Raw genomic sequence first — 17,880 nt, 5'->3', positions numbered from 1 at the left:
GCCCGTCCCTTATCTGCCCCTGCTCAATAATGGAACTGCTTTAATGCTTTAATAGTTCACGCTGGGCCTTCAATAATTCACTGATCCTTCATAGATTTCCCCCTTTTTTACCTTGAGATTAGCATCAGCGCTAGCTCCTGTGAGGGAACATACAATATATAGTATAATGCAGACATGACTCATACGGACGTAACACCTTACACACAGATACCGTACAGCATGCCTTTAATATGACATGACTGCTGACTCCTGACGCTATATGCTAATGCTATACTATCCTATAATGCTATAGGCTAAAAATGATATGTCACTGTCAGTCAGGGCTGCATAAGTTGTCAGGCACTGACAGCTCAAAGGAAACACTGCCAGAAGCACTGAGCTCTTTAGCCACTGAGAAACATGTCAGGTGAGGGCGGCTCCATCCACTGCTGACCCCATAGATGCTGCCCCTCTAACCTCTCCCTCGGGCCATGTTCAGCCCTATACAGTAGCCCTCTCCCTTGGCCATGTTTGGTCCGACACAGTAGGCTATATTTGATCCGACCTAGGATCTGGCCAGGTGGGGTTTCTCTAGTGATCCGACTGTTCTTTAGTGGTTTTGTAGTGTGAATGCTGTTCTTGAGGGGTTCTCTCATGAGGGGGCTGTTCTCGAGAGGTTCTCTGGTGATCACGCTGTTCTTTAGCGGTTCTTTGCAGAGAGGGCTATTCTTGAGGGGGCATTCCAGCAAAGGGAGATGTGCTCGAGCTGATCTCACCCCCCAGCTGCACACCTGTCATTCTCTCAGAGGTCACATGACTTGATAACCGTCCCAGGGGTAATTGATGTCAGCGTGAGGGGGAGGTAAGTGGGAGCAATTTGACAGCAGGGGGTGTGTGCAGTGGGAAGGGCAGTTTGATCTTAGGTTGCTGATGTGGAGGTGGGGGATGGGATGTGAAATGAGCCTTTTCCTAAAGAGGCGCACCCGGGGCTGATAGGCTGTAAGCCAAACATGTCAACCCTTCCTCGCTGCGTCGCCGTCTCGCTGCACTGCCTGACGTCTGAGCCGCAATCAGGAGGGCACTTTTATTCCCGGGAATAACTGGGGAAGGCACAGAGGGGCTGATTGGAGGTGAGGCTGCCATGTGCAGTCCTGATGCTGTGTGATTGGAGGTCACACAGAGGGCGAGGGGCTGCGGTGTATTACTGGCTGACGTCGGCTAACGTCGGTCCCTCTCACACTCGTGCGTGTGACCTGTGAGCAGTGTTCACGTGACATCTCCCTGTCACTCACTCTCCTAAATGACTTACAACTTCGGCACACAGCCTGACCCGATCCCCATTGTGTCTAATGAGTCCCAGAGAAGCGCCGCTCGCCTGGACAGGGGAGCTGTGCAGGCTGTCAGCTCCGTCTCCGTCTCTCCACAGCATCAGCTGTGAGCTGGAGAAGGCTTCTCCCAAGACAGGCACTGGGGGTGGCGGAGGAGGGGGGAGGGGATTATCCACACTCTGCTCTTCAGAAGTCGGCCTTGGGGCTGTCAGGGCAGCTGATTCCCCATTGGAGGATCCCACTGCGGGTGCAGCTTGACGCTAACTCTCTCAGAGTCCTCACTGGGAGTGAGGTGGGCTCTGATCACTTGAGCAGACCTTGGGATGGGAGTGGTTAGGGACAGTGAGGTCTGGGATCCGATAAATGGCTTTGACACCTCAGTCTTTGTCCTGTCGGAGACGCAGTGAGGCCGAGAGGAGGTTTTGGCCAAGGGCCTGACTTCATTGACTGCTGCAGCTGGTGTGCAAACTCCTCAGGACTGGCTGAATTATTCGTTTCCATGACAATAAAGATGCCAATACCACGCTGGGCATCAGCCGGGGCTGCGGGAGCAGGCCTGCAATGGTGTGTTAAATGGGTCTCAGCTCTTAATAAATGGAGCTTGCTTGATGTGGGGCTGCGGTGCTTATTTACTTTTTATATTGTTTAGTTGAATGTTATGTTTGTCTGTGGACCTAATTGGTAAAATGTCTTGTCTCCACCGTGGGATACGTAATTTCGATCCCTTTGTATGTCTTGACATGTGAAGAAATTGACAATAAAGCTTTGACTTTGACTTTGATGTGGTAAAAGGTGTCATGTTCCAAGTCATTCTCTACGTCTCCCAGCCCGGTTTCTAGAGGATCTGTTGTGGCTCCTCTGTGTAGTTTGTCCGACTGGTGTAAATCTATGCTGCCCTGCAAAGGCAAAATACCTTAACTCGCTAGAGTGTGAAACTGAGAAAAATGACTTTGAAGTTTCTGTTTTGTCCAGACAAAAGAGTTTTAGTTAGGACTCCCAAAATTTGACAAGTAGTTGCTATAGTGAAGAAATGTCTGTATGCAAAAAATCTTGAGCTCAAAATTGACCTTTGACCCTTGTTTGGCTGTTACTGTACTCTGCCTTTGTATCATGTGCCAAAAATGAGGAGTCGTGCAAAGGCAAAAGGCAGTAACTGACATATAATAAATATTTGCTTGCTGTTCAACATACTTACATCCATTATAAGAACACCTAACCAAGGTCTAGTCATCATGGTAAACAAGGAGATGATTGATATTGGTAAACTAGTCCTTCTATTAATAAGCCATGAGCCAGAGGGCGCACAGTCAGCAAATAGCCAGTTCAATGATGATGATTACAGTTAGCTACAGTAATTGATAGTTATATATTTATTATTATATATTTTTATTATATAATAAATCATAAATTATTATTTTATTATAGAATAAATCATCAGCATACCTATTTCATTAACATTGAATATGCATACTGATTGACCCTAACAACATTTAATTTGATCTATTAGTTCATGAGACACAGGCCCAACACAACTAATTCTATATTTTGCATAGGGACCTAACAAATCACCTAAGGAAGAAAGTTTAGCCATATCCTCCATACTGGAGAAAACAAAATTCCATGTTTACAAAATATCTATCCGTGAAAAGAGCAGCACCTTGTGACCAAGCTGGTCAATCAAATGTAAGGGTTAAAGGTTAAATGCCACCAAACTGCTCAAGATGCACAGTCAGCGAACTCGACTTGGATTACTACTTTTTAATAGACAGAGTCGGCCGAAAAAAATAGACAGAGTCGACCGAAAAAAAGTTGGAATTACTTAACTATCTTAGTGACATGTTGTGAAATGAACACCTGCATGAAGGGAATGGTTCAAACATGTGTAACAGATATGAGAAAATGTGTAAGTCTTTTTTTGTTTTCAATTGTGTTTGGTTCAGGTCAATATGTTTTATTTCTCCAAAATCCTTGTTCTGCCTTGTATAAAATTAGCTTTGGTATTGGGCGCCCTCTGTGGGAAGAGTGTATTGAGTGAGTGACATCGCGTTCTCTCGTCAGTCTGTTTACCATTGACTGAGGGGAGGTACGTATTATATGCGATGTGATCATTAAGACATAATTAATGTGTTTTAACGTCAGCTCAAGCACAGGTTATGATTTCTTCATGTATATTATTGTAAGGGCATATGGGATGAGTGGTTTTGTGTTCCTTAATGTATATCCGAAGTGAATAATGAGATGTTTGAAATAGCTAACTAGCTAACCACGTTGTTTTATGCGTGTGTGTGTTGTTAGCTCTCGCCATTTTGTCTTCATGCAGGATAGCCTATATGCTTCAGCTTTTCTCTTTTTTGTATAGGCTACTGTTTATATGTATGGAGAAAAACCACATCCGTGCTCTTATTTGATTTCTTCAGGTATGTACTCCCATTACCATGTTTAGCAAATGTGATGTTCATTTACATGTATTATGTAAGAAGATCTAATCATTGTGGTGTAGTCCTGTATGTATTTATGTTGTAGCCTATGTGTGAACAGGTTAGATTTAAGATATATTTCCTAAGAAGAACATGCAATGTGATCGAAGAAAAAACAGCCTAATGCGAACATTTATTTTCCATAGTAATTCTTTATTGTATTTTGTTTTATGCTTTTTGAATGAATGCAATTCAACGGTCAGTCTGTTTACCATTGACTGAGGGGAGGCTACTGTTTATATGTATGGAGAAAAACCACATCCGTGCTCTTATTTGATTTCTTCAGAATAAAGTGCCTAAGGAATGTCAGCGTCCTGTCATCAGTGCACCTGAACACAACGCAGTAGTCGGCGAGGTACAGACTGCGCCGGCTACATTGGTGCCGTGACCCGGATTTCTTCGCTTCAGATCATCGCCAGGGTGATCGCCGGTGGTTGCTGTGACGAGTTGGAACCTCTTCAGGACATTGACAAGTACATGGGCTCATGATAATGTGGAAATTTTAACTACTATTTGCCTCTACCTCAGCTAGTATAATTTTACATTGTGATTTTTTTTTCTTATTTGCATATTTGCATGTACTAGTAATTCACATATTATTACCATAGTCTAACACATCACAACTTTTGCAAAAATGACTGATGGTAAGGATGTGCAGACACCCCTTAGCCGTGGGGATGCTGCAGTGGTAACCTTGGGGAGGGGCAGGCTTATGAGTAGGGTGGAGTGCACGCCGGTTAAAGGTGCTGGTGTACTAGGCAGACCTGTACTCTCATCCACACGCTTACACACTGATGCACATTCCCCTGCACAGCACATGCGTAGGTTAGGGGATGTTTCAGACATCGGTAACGGTGTTAGTTCAGTGGGCCGCCCTGTATTCTCATACACTCACACGCATACAGATGAACATTCTCCATGTCAGCCAGCGTCTAGTCCAGATGTGAGTTCCGCAGACCTAGGGAATCTCATCACACAATTAGCTTATGAAATAGGAGAGAACATTGCTAGCCAACTACAGAGATCTGTTAATAGTGCAGATAGCCAAACCACTCCTACACCTAGCCTGAACTTAGGACTTGGACAGTCTGACTTGAACATGACTGGAGTAAAGTTAGTTATGAAGACAGATGTCAAAGAGCCACCTTACTTCAGGGGTGATGGAACAGACAAACACACAGTGCATGAGTGGGAAGAAATGATGAGCATGTACCTGAATAAGAGGGGTGTCCCCCCGCAAGAGTACTCTCAGGAGATCATGTCAAGACTAATGGGAAAGGCTAGAGACATCGTTAAAGTTACCCTGCGCAGCATGCCATCGCTGCAGCCAGTTGAAAACTCCAAGCTTGTCTTTGATATTCTGAAACAGCATTTCAGTGAGGTAACCTACTCCTCGATGCCGTTAGCAGATTTTTATAACACGCTTCCTTTGGCCGGAGAAAGTCCCATGGACTATTGGATACGCTTAAATAAGGCTGTGGATGTTGCGGATGAGTGCCTGAGAAGACAGGGGCGAAACGTTGAGGACCCCTCTCATGAAGTCAGAATGATGCTGGTGAAGCACTGTCCTGACCCCGCTCTTGCAAGTGTCCTAAAGTGCAAAACAGCAGAGAAATGGACAGCAAATGAGATTCAGGAACACCTCATTGAACATCACAGAGAGGCCAGAACAATGTCTCAAGCCAAGTCTTACTGGCCAAAGAACATTGGTGTACATGTTCAGACACCAGCAATAGAGACAGTCACTGCAAATAACACTACAGACCTTACCTGCTACCCGAAGCCAATGGGGCCACCATCCTCTTCTCAGACCGAGAGCACCTGCATCCAGTCTCTCCTTGGCTTGCTGAACCGTGTGCTGGAGCAGAATGCCCAGACAGCAGCAGTCGTGCCACCGAGCAGGGGGCCAGCAGCCATTGTTCAGAGTAGATGTAGAGTCTGTCAGTCTGCTGAACACTCAACTACTGCGCACTGTAGACAGGCGAACCTCTGTATGGGCTGTTACAAGCCCGGCCACTGGAAGAGAGAGTGCCAACAGCGCCGGCCAAGAATTAACACCCAGCCACAGTTAGCACAAGAACAGTCTAAACCTGAGCAAGGCGGAGCCAGTTTAAACTAGATGGCTCACATACGGAGAGGGGATGTGTGAGCGTTAAAGCATCAACCCTTGAAGAAAGTGAAGAATTAAAGGAGATGTATGTCAATGTTTGTAAAGCAATGTCAGATAATTGCACAATAATTGTTCAGAATATTCACACAGTGGAGACGTTCAGCGAGTTATTTCACGCACCAGTGACAGTTAATGGCCGTGCTCAGTTGCAAGGGCTCCTCGATACAGGGTCAATGGCCTGCACGATAAGTGAAGAGGCAGAGCAAAGATTGCTATCAGATACTGTCTTGACCCAACAGCAAGAACTCCAGCAGCGTATCATCCTAGTTGGCTGTGGAGGAGTACAGGTGAGCCCCAAGTGCATGTATGACATGGAGCTGAGTCTGTATGGGGTGAAGTGCATGGTCCCAGTCCTGGTGGTCACTGGTCAGAAAGATGACGTCATAGTAGGCACCAATATGTTGAAATACGTACTGCATCAGCTGAAAAATGAGAACAGTTACTGGACACTTATCTCGCGCAACACAAAAGGGTCTTCAGACGGTGAACAGTTTTTGGAGATGATGGCAAGCCTCACGAGATGGAGGGGTGAAGATGTGCCGGAAAAAGTAGGGACAGTGAAACTTACCCAGGCGGTGACTCTTCTTCCCAAACAAGAGTACCTGCTGTGGGGTAGACTGCCAAGTAATGTGCCCAAGTCACCTGGGAGCACAGTTGTGGTCGAGCCTACCACCTCCAGGTGTGTGCCTCGGGGCATCATGGTGGGGAGAGTTGTAACACCGCTATGGGGAGATGGCTGGACTCCCATGAAAATTACCAACATCTCCGATAAACCACTCACCCTGAGAAAGAACAGTAAGCTTGCTGACGTATCTACTTGTGTCGCGGCTGAAGACCTCACGCTGTTCCAGGGTTCCTTTCAGAGTGACGCTGGCTCTGCTAAAGTGACTCATGTGAAACAGGACAACAACACTGATCTGAAAGACAGGCTTCAGAAGTCTGGTCTGGGAAATGTCGACATTGACCATTGTGAAGCGAGCCCCTCTACCAAGCTCCAACTTGTGACATTGCTGGAAAAATATCAGGATGTATTCTCAAAGCACCATCTAGACTGTGGGGAAGCCAAAGGCTTTGTACATAGAATCCGCCTCACTGACGACCGTCCCTTTCGTCTTCCGTATCGTAGAGTGCCGCCAGCCCACTATCAAAAGCTGCGCCAGGTTCTCACCGAGATGGAAGAGCAGGGAATCATACGTAAATCAATGAGTGAATATGCCTCCCCACTCGTGATGGTTTGGAAGAAAAACGGCGATCTTCGTATATGCACAGATTTTCGATGGTTGAATGCGAGAACCATCAAGGATGCTCATCCTTTGCCCCATCAATCGGACTGCTTGGCTGCTTTTGGCGGTAACGCTGTCTTCAGCACCATGGACCTCACGTCTGGCTTTTATAACCTGTCCATGCATGAAGAGGACAAAAGGTATACCGCCTTTACAACACCACTAGGCCTGCACGAGTATAACAGGATGCCGTAGGGGCTTTGCAACAGTCCAGCGTCCTTCATGAGGATGATGCTGAGTATCTTTGGTGATCTTAACTTCAGCAGTCTTCTGTGCTATTTAGATGATCTCCTGATATTTGCCCCCAATGAACAGCAGGCCCTCAGCAGGTTGGAAGTTGTTTTTCAGAGGTTGCGGGAGCACAACCTGAAGCTAAGTCCGAAAAAGTGCCATCTGTTGCGGAAGTCCGTGAAGTTCCTCGGACACATTGTTGACGGTGATGGTGTTGCTGTTGACCCGGAGAAGGTTGAGGTCATCGCCAAAATGATGAAGAGGGATTTGATGGAAGATGATAGCTGCACTCCTTCAGTCCACAGAGTCAAGTCGTTCCTGGGGATGGTATTTTATTATCAGCATTTTATACCAAATTGCTCCTCCATCGCAAAACCCCTGTTTGCCCTCACAGCTGGCCAGAAACGGAGAGGAAAGGCTGGAAAGTACAGTCCGAATCCAGGAGTCTACAGAAAGCTCAAACCTGCAGACTGGACCCTTGACTGTGACTCTGCCTTCGCCAGCCTTAAGGAGAAGCTCCTGAACTGTGCAGTCCTCACCCATCCAGACTTCTCTAAGCCCTTGGTTCTGTCCATTGACGCATCTCTTGATGGTCTTGGGGCAGTTCTGTCCCAGATACCAGAAGGAGAAACGAAGGCACGCCCGATCGCCTTTGCCAGCAAGACCCTCACTGGCTCACAAAAGAGGTATCCTGCCCACCGCCTAGAATTCTTGGCGCTCATGGAGTGTTTGTGAAAAGTTCAGCCACTGGTTGAAGGGCCACACTTTTACAGTGTGGACTGACAATAATCCTTTAACTTATATAATGACCAAACCAAAACTTGACGCTTGTGAACAAAGGTGGGTGGCAAAACTTTCCCCATACACTTTCAGTATCAAACACATCCCTGGGATAAAGAACATTGTGGCAGATGCCCTAAGTAGAGATCCTTTTGCTAAGTCAGTGAGTCAGAGGTTGATCAGCGAGCCATATAAAAGTCTTTTGGCTGAAGCAGAGGGAACCAAGGAGGAAAAAGTCCAGGATCTCTTTCGGTGCAAGATTCAGTGTCTCCAGGCACACGATGCAGGCTGTTGTGTAACCATGGGCACCACTCGAGACAGGCTGGCTGGCAGTCAAGAACCCTCGCATGTGAGATCTACTTGTGAAGCTCACGTAGAGTGGGAAAGGGGAGCAGAGATAAGAGCAACACAGTTTCTCAACGGTCTTTCCCAGGCGGTGCCCCCAGAACAGGATGCACCTCCAGGCCTGTCTATCGGCGAGCTAAGGCACAGCCAGGAAACTGATCCAGTTATCAGGGAGGTCCTGCCACTCGTTCAGAGGGGTGAGCCACCACTTAGGCGAAGGAGAAGTAGGTTAGCTCCTACGGCCCAGACACTGTGCAAACAGTGGCATCATCTTAAAGTCCTGGACGGAGTCTTATATAGGGTAACCAAAGACCCTTTGAGCAGAGAGAAGAAGTATCAGTTTGTGCTGCCTGTTAGCTTGAAGGCCAAGGCTCTCGCTGGTGTGCATGACCTCGCTGGACATCAAGGGCAGGCTAGAACAGCACACCTCGCCCGACAGCGTTTCTTCTGGCCGCAAATGGGAACAGACATCAAGGAATATGTGAAATGCTGCCAACGCTGTATCCTTGCAAAAACCCCTGAACCAGCTGCTCGAGCTCCCTTGGAGAGCATTCACACTTCGGCACCCATGGAACTGGTGTGCATTGATTTTTGGAGTGCTGAGGACAGTAAGCAAAGATCTGTGGATGTATTGGTCATAACAGACCACTTCACAAAATTGGCTCATGCGTTCCCCTGCGTCAACCAAACTGCAAAGCAAATAGCGAAGAAGTTATGGGATAACGTGTTCTGCATCTATGGTTTTCCAGGGCGAGTACATTCCGATCAGGGAGCCAATTTTGAAAGTAAACTTATATCCGAACTCCTCAGCCTCACAGGAATTACGAAAACACACACCACGGCATACCATCCCATGGGAAATGGGCAAACCAAAAGGTTCAACAGGACGCTTGGCAGTATGTTGCATGCCCTACCGCTGGCAGCCAAACAACACTGGGCCCAACAGATACAGACTTTGACCTTTGCATATAATGCCACCATTCATGAAACGACTGGATATCCTCCATTCTACTTGATGTACGGTCGAGTCCCCCGACTCCCGGTAGATATGGTCTTCAAACAAGTCTTGAAGGATCCAGTCGTGGTGAATTATAAGACCTATGCAGAGAAGCTGATGGCGAACCTTCATGTGGCTGCCGGCATAGCTCAGCAGCATGCGAGGAAAGAACAGCAACATCAGGCTGATGGCTATAACAAGAGAGTACGTGGAACCCACTTGAACGTTGGCGACCGAGTTTTGCTTGCCAATAAAGCGGAAAGAGGGAAGAGGAAGCTAGCGGACAAGTGGGAGCCCACCATGTATACCATCATAGACCGGAATCCTCAGACTCACGTTTACAAAGTCAGGGATGAGAGTGGGAAAACCAAAGTCGTTCATCGGAATCTAATGTTGGACGTGAGCTTCTTACCTGTCCCAGAACAAAGCGGAGAGGAGCTGGATGAAGATGCCTCGGATGTGGTCAGTGAGTTCCAGCCTTCCTCTGTTGATGCCTTGAGTGACCTGGCAGTAGACGCTTCTGAGGACCGTACCTGCTCATGGTTAAATGCGTCATCTGATGTCGAGTCTGAGTTTGAAGTTGAAGCTGATGAGTCTGAAATGGAGAATAAGATACCCCACTCTCTGTCCAGAGACTTTGTTCAACGGACATCGACAAGAACCCAGTCTTATGAGGTCAGAGGTCAAGGGGAAAACGAATACTCACCGGTGAGAGACTTACCTGGTTCCAGTGTGCCCCCTGACTCACACCTGACTGACACTGACTCTGACTCTCCGACTGCAGCTCCTGACTTAGGCGAGACAGAATCCCCAAACATCACTTCACCTGTTACAATGACTGATAGTCAGACACCCACACAAGCACAAGGGCCTGAGAGACAGGTAGTCAGGACACGTACTGGTAGGGCAGTCAATCGCTTGATAGAGAACATGGTGCAAAAACCACTCACCAAGGGTTTTGTTGAAGGGGTCAATAGAAGATCACTGTCTTTGCTCAGCCTATTTTAGACAGAGTGATGAATTAAAAATCTGAGTATTGTGTTAAGTTTTTGTTTAGTGCATACATTCTGATAGGGTGTTCATATTGGAGGGGAGAGTGCCATGATTGTATATGGTGTAAAAGGCACCATATTTACTAAAAGAGATAGTAGCCTGATCAACTGCTGTTTTCTTTGAACTTACCTCGTAAGTAGCTTGATATGCTGTGTGAGGAATTAGATTTCCAGGGTTACTTCGGACCATGTGAATGTGAACATTATGTTTTGTATTAATGATTTATTCCTAGTGAATTAACCCTCTGTGTTCAGGATTTTGGTGAAATTAAAGAGGGGTGAATGTAACAGATATGAGAAAATGTGTAAGTCTTTTTTTGTTTTCAATTGTGTTTGGTTCAGGTCAATATGTTTTATTTCTCCAAAATCCTTGTTCTGCCTTGTATAAAATTAGCTTTGGTATTGGGAGTTATATTATTTTGTGTAACAGCGCCCTCTCTGGGAAGAGTGTATTGAGTGAGTGACATCGCGTTCTCTCGTCAGTCTGTTTACCATTGACTGAGGGGAGGTACGTATTATTTGCGATGTGATCATTAAGACATAATTAATGTGTTTTAACGTCAGCTCAAGCACAGGTTATGATTTCTTCATGTATATTATTGTAAGGGCATATGGGATGAGTGGTTTTGTGTTCCTTAATGTATATCCGAAGTGAATAATGAGATGTTTGAAATAGCTAACTAGCTAACCACGTTGTTTTATGCGTGTGTGTGTTGTTAGATCTCGCCATTTTGTCTTCATGCAGGATAGCCTATATGCTTCAGCTTTTCTCTTTTTTGTATAGGCTACTGTTTATATGTATGAAGAAAAACCACATCCGTGCTCTTATTTGATTTCTTCAGGTATGTACTCCCATTACCATGTTTAGCAAATGTGATGTTCATTTACATGTATTATGTAAGAAGATCTAATCATTGTGGTGTAGTCCTGTATGTATTTATGTTGTAGCCTATGTGTGAACAGGTTAGATTTAAGATATATTTCCTAAGAAGAACATGCAATGTGATCGAAGAAAAAACAGCCTAATGCAAACATTTATTTTCCATAGTAATTCTTTATTGTATTTTGTTTTATGCTTTTTGAATGAATGCAATTCAACGGTCAGTCTGTTTACCATTGACTGAGGGGAGGCTACTGTTTATATGTATGGAGAAAAACCACATCCGTGCTCTTATTTGATTTCTTCAGAATAAAGTGCCTAAGGAATGTCAGCGTCCTGTCATCAGTGCACCTGAACACAACGCAGTAGTCGGCGAGGTACAGACTGCGCCGGCTACACATGCATGGATTGTTTTGGATACAGCAGATTTCGTGAATTGCCATGGATGAAATCGGATTACATGGGAAGGTAGGATGCCTGTATTTTTAATAATTGGTTTTCGGCGTCTGATATGTGAGGCTCCGCCAAATTAGGAGGTGTGTCAGCCTCAACGTTAGCTACGTGACACAGATTGAATTTAGCTCCGGGCTGTCACTGACATCGTCAGATCTGAACCATCGCCCTGAACGAAAATCATAACTTCAATGACAACCTATAAAAGCTGCATACCATCTGAATATGCTTTGTTTCCAATTGCATACTTTGAGCAGTTTGTCTGGCCAGCTAAGTGGTGCTAGCCTATGTTCTCACGAGCTAGCTGAAGTAGAATACAACCGGCAAACTTTGACGGTATGACAAAGCCAGGGTACAGTAACATCACGGCGGAACAGTAACATCTCTCCTGCTGCCTGGTTCAGCAAAGCCAGAACACCTCAACTCCACTTCAGCTGCCGGAGCAAAGGCTATAGAGCCGTAACAACACTGTAAGGCGTTCTGCTGTGGTTTCTCTTACGGTTTTGGATGTTACGGTTGTCATAGCCCTTTATTTTTTCGTTAAAACGATTAAATTGACTCACGATATTTATTCACATGATAAAGGAGGTCTCAAATACCCCAAAAATGACATTAACTCATTTTTGACCAAACATGATGTTAAGGCGTTTTGCCTTTGTAGGGCAGTATGGGCCTCCTACCAACCCTGGTCTGTGTGCAGTTACTTATGTTGAGGGTTTAGTGCAGTTATTTATTTATTTATTGTTATTGATTAAAAGTTCATGTGTAGTATATATCTGTGCGTAGTATCTGATGTGAAACAAAGGATGTGCTTGTTGTCAGGGTAATCATTTTCAGAAGATTACAAAAATTGCTTTTTAGTGTTTGAAATTGTTGTTTGATATTTTTCACTGATTAGATGATTGAAAGCCCTGCGCTGTGTTCTCCACTCAGTGGGTGGAGCAAGTCTCCGTGGAGACTGGAGATTTGGCACAGATGCTGCTGCTGTAGCCGTTTGTCTAATTCCACTCGCCGTGCTGTCACTGTTCAATTTGCGGCTTGTTTCCTCTCCTGTGGATAAAGTGCTTTCCAAAGAGCTGTTCATCTTTGACTGAGCTTTGAGATTTATTGTTCTGTGTGGCATGCTTAGGAGAGAGAGAGAGAGAGAGAGAGAGACAGACTGAGAGAGATATCTGTGGTTCACAGACGCTTACAGCCAGTGAGGGAGCTGGGGGTGAACTGTAATTATACTCCTCTGAGGCCCTCATGGATGCCCTACTCACCCTCTACTCCTGTGAGGCCCTTGGGCGGGGATCACACTGACCAGCGGCAAGTTTCCTATTGTTCTCTATGGCAGTGGTTCTTAAACTTTTTGTCTGGCGACCCCACAAAAAAGTATGGCGAGGTCTGGCGACCCCACTTTCCCCAAACCCATTCTAAGTCCTTACTCAAATACCCCCCTCAAACGTTAACAACTAAATCAAGCAAAAAATAGAAAGCAAGTCATTTGTTTTATTTACTCCATATGAACAAGAACCGAGAAAACCAAACAATCACAATTAAACAAGTGTAGGCTGCCGCCATGATCAGAGCGCTATGCGTAGCGTGCGCACACACAAGCACGCACACACACATACACATGCAGCATTAGGCCTACAACGTTACATTAATTATATTTATGGCGATAACAATAACAATATTTTTTTATTTCCCTTTTCTGGTTTACTATATTTAACAATTTCAATGGGAAGGGTGGGCATGCTTCCGTGAACATAGCAAGTTAATTCTAGGAGGAATGCTGCATACGGCGACACGGAGATTTTCCTCCACGGTGCTGAGCCGACATCTGTATTTTGAGATGTCGTTTCATTTTGACAGGTTTTAAGCTCTCATTCGCCAGAACATCGCCGCAAATCACACATTGTGGGTGGTCGAGGTTATCTTTAACTTGGCAAGTGAATGCATATTTCAGAAATTCTTTCTGATAAAGTCGACGCGCCGTTTGTTCTTTATTATTCTCACCGGCCTGTAGACTTGTCCCATCTGAGGATCACGGAGGAGTAGACGCACTGGTAGATGGCACTTCCGAGCTTTTGTTAAAAATTTTAAGCAGCCACCTGTCCATTTTGGCTAGTAGGCTACCTATGTCTTTTGTTTTGTTTTACTTAAAATAGCGGGAACAAGTTGAGTTTGCATAGTGGGAGCAGATAGTTACATTGTTTCTATCAGCGGACCAGTAGCCCATACAAATTCTCTCTCTTCTCTTAACTGCGTGTAAATAAGAAAAAGGCAAAAAAGGCCAATATTATTTTCCTTTGTTTCACCTAATAATAATTTCAGACTGAATACAGAAAATAATTGGCGACCCCACGTAAGTTTTTGGCGACCCCATTCGGGGTCGCGACCCCTAGTTTAAGAATCACTGCTCTATGGTTCGGCAGCGGAATGGTGGCAGCGCTAGCGTAATGCTAGCGTTGAACAAGCTGAGCATTGAACTTGGTTCAACTTTCAAAGCGCAACATGAGCGTATTCAATTGTCAGTTTAGGCAGGCCGTTTGTGTTACTTAGGAACAAGATGGAACTTATTATGGTCTGAGCGTTGCATTACGCTTGCCACTGCCGGTTGCCGCTGACCAATGTGATCCCCGCCTTACAGATGCCCTAGTCACCCTCTACTCCTGTGAGGCCCTTATGGATGCCCTACTCGCGGGGATCACACTGACCAGTGGCGAGCGGCAGGTTTCCTATTGTTCTCTATGGTTCGGCAGCATTGAACAAGCTGAGCATTGAACTTGGTTCAACTTTCAAAGCGCAATGCGAGCGTATTCAATTGTCAGTTTAGGCAAACCGTTTGTGTTACGTAGGAACAAGATGGAACTTATTATGGTCTGAACATTGTATTACGCTTGCCACTGCCGTTCTACCCCTTCGAGGCCCTTATGGATGCCCTACTCACCCTCTACTCCAGTGAGGCCCTTATGGATGCCCTACTCACCCTGTACTCCAGTGAGGCCCTTATGGATGGTGTGCACGGCCCCGAGGGTGCTAGCAGGTGCTGCTGTCTCTCTGTGCGATAGGTTCTATGTTCTAATGAACCAGTACCTTGTTCCTACTGATCTATGGCACATTCAGAGGGATCGATACCATGTTCTGTGGCTACGGTGCTCGGTGCATTTAGAGGAGTCTCAGTACTGCTCATGGTGTTTGTGCTTCTCTCTGAGACCCCGTTTACACGAGCATGTGTATTTTTATAAACGAAGACATTTCCCTACGTTTGAGCCTTTCATTTAGACGCAAACGGAGAATTCGCCCCGTAAAACGGTTATCCAAAAAAACTCCGGCCAAAGTGTTTTTTTGGGAAAACTCCGTTTATGCGTTTGGTTCTAAACTGTGGTAAACGGAGTTTTGGGCAGCCAACGTCATAGTATGCGACAGAAGTACACCAAATGTGCGACCAATGTTTCAGGGTTCTGATTGGTTAATGTGAGCTTGAGTTTATCGTTAGACTGCCACTGTGGTTTGGCGTGCTCATGACAGCATGTATGTACACGGGTTCGTGTAAACACATTTTAAAAATAAACGGTCTCGTATAAATGCAGTTTTATTTGCAAACGTAGATGGCCAGATATTCGTTTAGGAAAATACCCTGCTTCGTGTAAACGTAGTCTGGTGCATCTGTCTTGACAAGCAAGATGGATTCCACATCACTCTATCGCTCGTCTGTCCCAGCTGGCGAAACGGTATTCCATCTGCCCTCCTTTCTCCAAAGTGGTCATTCGCTGCTTCTAGCTTATCAATGGGAGCTGGATGAGAGTTTGATATCAGGGGAATTGGATTTGTGCCCAGAAGAGAAATAGATCACTGGAGTCTCTGATTTGGACCATTTAGTGGAGCCAGACTAGGTGATAAGTTGCGGAAGCAGTGGCCAAAAGGAGGTATCCATCACGTCAGACCCCGCCAACGCCACAGAGGAGGAGGAATCAGCTTCCTAATCAACAGAGATCAGTGGTAGATGTGTCTCTGGCGCAGGCTCCAGACACGAGGACAGAGAATAGCCGTCAACCCTTTCGTTTTAAACACGTCTTGTGTATTTTTGTCCCAGCCCCCCCGCTCGTTTTAATAATATTTCTGCTTAAACATCCTGTATTTTAATACTGTCATAACATTAGCCCTACCACCGGATCTGTCAGTCTCTGTAGCGCTGTCCTGTTGCTACCCCCTTACCCTTCCAGTGAAACAGATGTTGTCAAAGCAGAACACCATCAATTTGGTGCACATGGGATTTCAGAGTGATATGTCTACTTAAGATAACCATGTGGTTGTTGTAAGAACACGCCTTGACTTCAATCAGTTAAAGGGACACCAGGCAAGCCTGATGCTTTTTCTCTACGAAACTCCCCCTCGCTCGGTCTGAAGCTGTTTTCCTTTTCTTTGTGTCTTCCGTCAAGGGTTTTCGCTGCTTCTTCGCCGGCTCTGCCATTATACACACGTTTGCAACAATCTCTAGCGCTTTGTTAGCCTGCCTCTGTGCTGTAAACTGATACTGCTTCGATCGGCGGGTAGGATACACCGAACTTGCAAGTGGGATATTCTTCCTACAGGCAGTAGGGGCGGGCGAGAGAGCCTTCATTCGCCCCGTAATGAGTCATTTAACCATATACCGACTTACGAAGATCATTAATTAACACGAAAACGTTGCCTGGTGTCCCTTTAACAAAGTCATCAAAGTCAATGTTCCCGTATTTTGGGTTAGGACCCTGAGAAATGTCCAAAGCTCAGTGTCGACAGGTATGGGACTGAGGAGCGTGTTGCAGTGTGAGCTGAGCGGGTTCAGGCTGAAACAGACTGCTCTTCGAGAGCAGAGCCACGCGTCTGGAGTCCCAGAGCTGCATTTGTGTCATCTATGCTGTCTGCTTCGCCCTCCCCCTCTCCTCCTCTGTTCTCCTCTCCTCCTCTGTTCTCCTCTCCTCCTGTTCTCCTTTCCTCTCGTCTGTTCTCCTCTACTTCCTTTCCTCTCCTCCTGTTCTCCTCTCTTCTCTTCCTGTTCTCCTCTCCTCTGTCCGTCTCTCATCCTCCTCTGTTCTTCGCTCCTCTCTTCCTCTGTTCTCTCCTCCTTCTCTTTTCTCTCCTCTGTTCTTCTCTCCTCTCCCAGGGGACTCCGGATTTCCTGCCTCAGAACTGAGCCCTGGTCTTAGGGAGGCAGTTTTTCCGCTCTGGGTGCCCGTGTTGTCTTGCTCCGTGCGCAAGGCTCTGTTGTGGGCACTGGATGTTAAGCACATAGTGAGCAGAGAGCTTTCCTGGGAGCATCCACTAGAGAAAAAAACACCTCACACTAGGGCCTGTGCTTGTTTTGGAACACAATTAACATGCACCAATACCAAAAACCTTTCGTTTCTAAAATGCGACTATAGCTTTACAGCAGTTAAAGTAGCAGTTATAGAGCTCTGGTGTTCTAAATTATCTTTTAAATCTGGTGCAACACAGTGAAAGAATCAGTTTAAAAACACTGGAATCCTAAATGGGATTTTTTTTTGTTTTTTTAGACAGGATGTCAGGCTACTGTGATCGCTCTACAATCAAGGCAAGAGAATGCCAATTAAGGAGATCCCTGCCTCAAACCTAACGAAGCTGAAATGGCCTCAGGCTGTTGAGGGTGGTGCCAGCTTTCTGTGCAAGCTTGTCTCAGCTTAGCGTAGAACACAGGCCATCAGACGCTGCAGGTTTAAGTGCTTCTGACAGGACAGCGCTGAGGACTGATAACCCAAAGAGGAGGAGAGGAGAAGAGGAAATTACGTACCTGTCAGCTGGAGGCAAAGCAGCTGGGAACACAGCATTCTGCTCATGGTGATGATCAGGCATCTCCGGGAGCTTCAGATGCTTTTATAGTCTGAAACGCAACAGTTACACACACACACCTCATATACAC

This window comes from Alosa pseudoharengus, unplaced genomic scaffold, assembly GCF_046254945.1.
Source record: "Alosa pseudoharengus isolate Yale_2024_CS ecotype anadromous, Long Island Sound unplaced genomic scaffold, YU_APseudo_1.1 YU_APseudo_1.1_scf_18, whole genome shotgun sequence".
NCBI lineage: Eukaryota > Metazoa > Chordata > Actinopteri > Clupeiformes > Clupeidae > Alosa > Alosa pseudoharengus.
The sequence above is the reverse complement of the archived record's forward strand: the minus strand, read 5'-3'. Positions refer to the sequence as shown.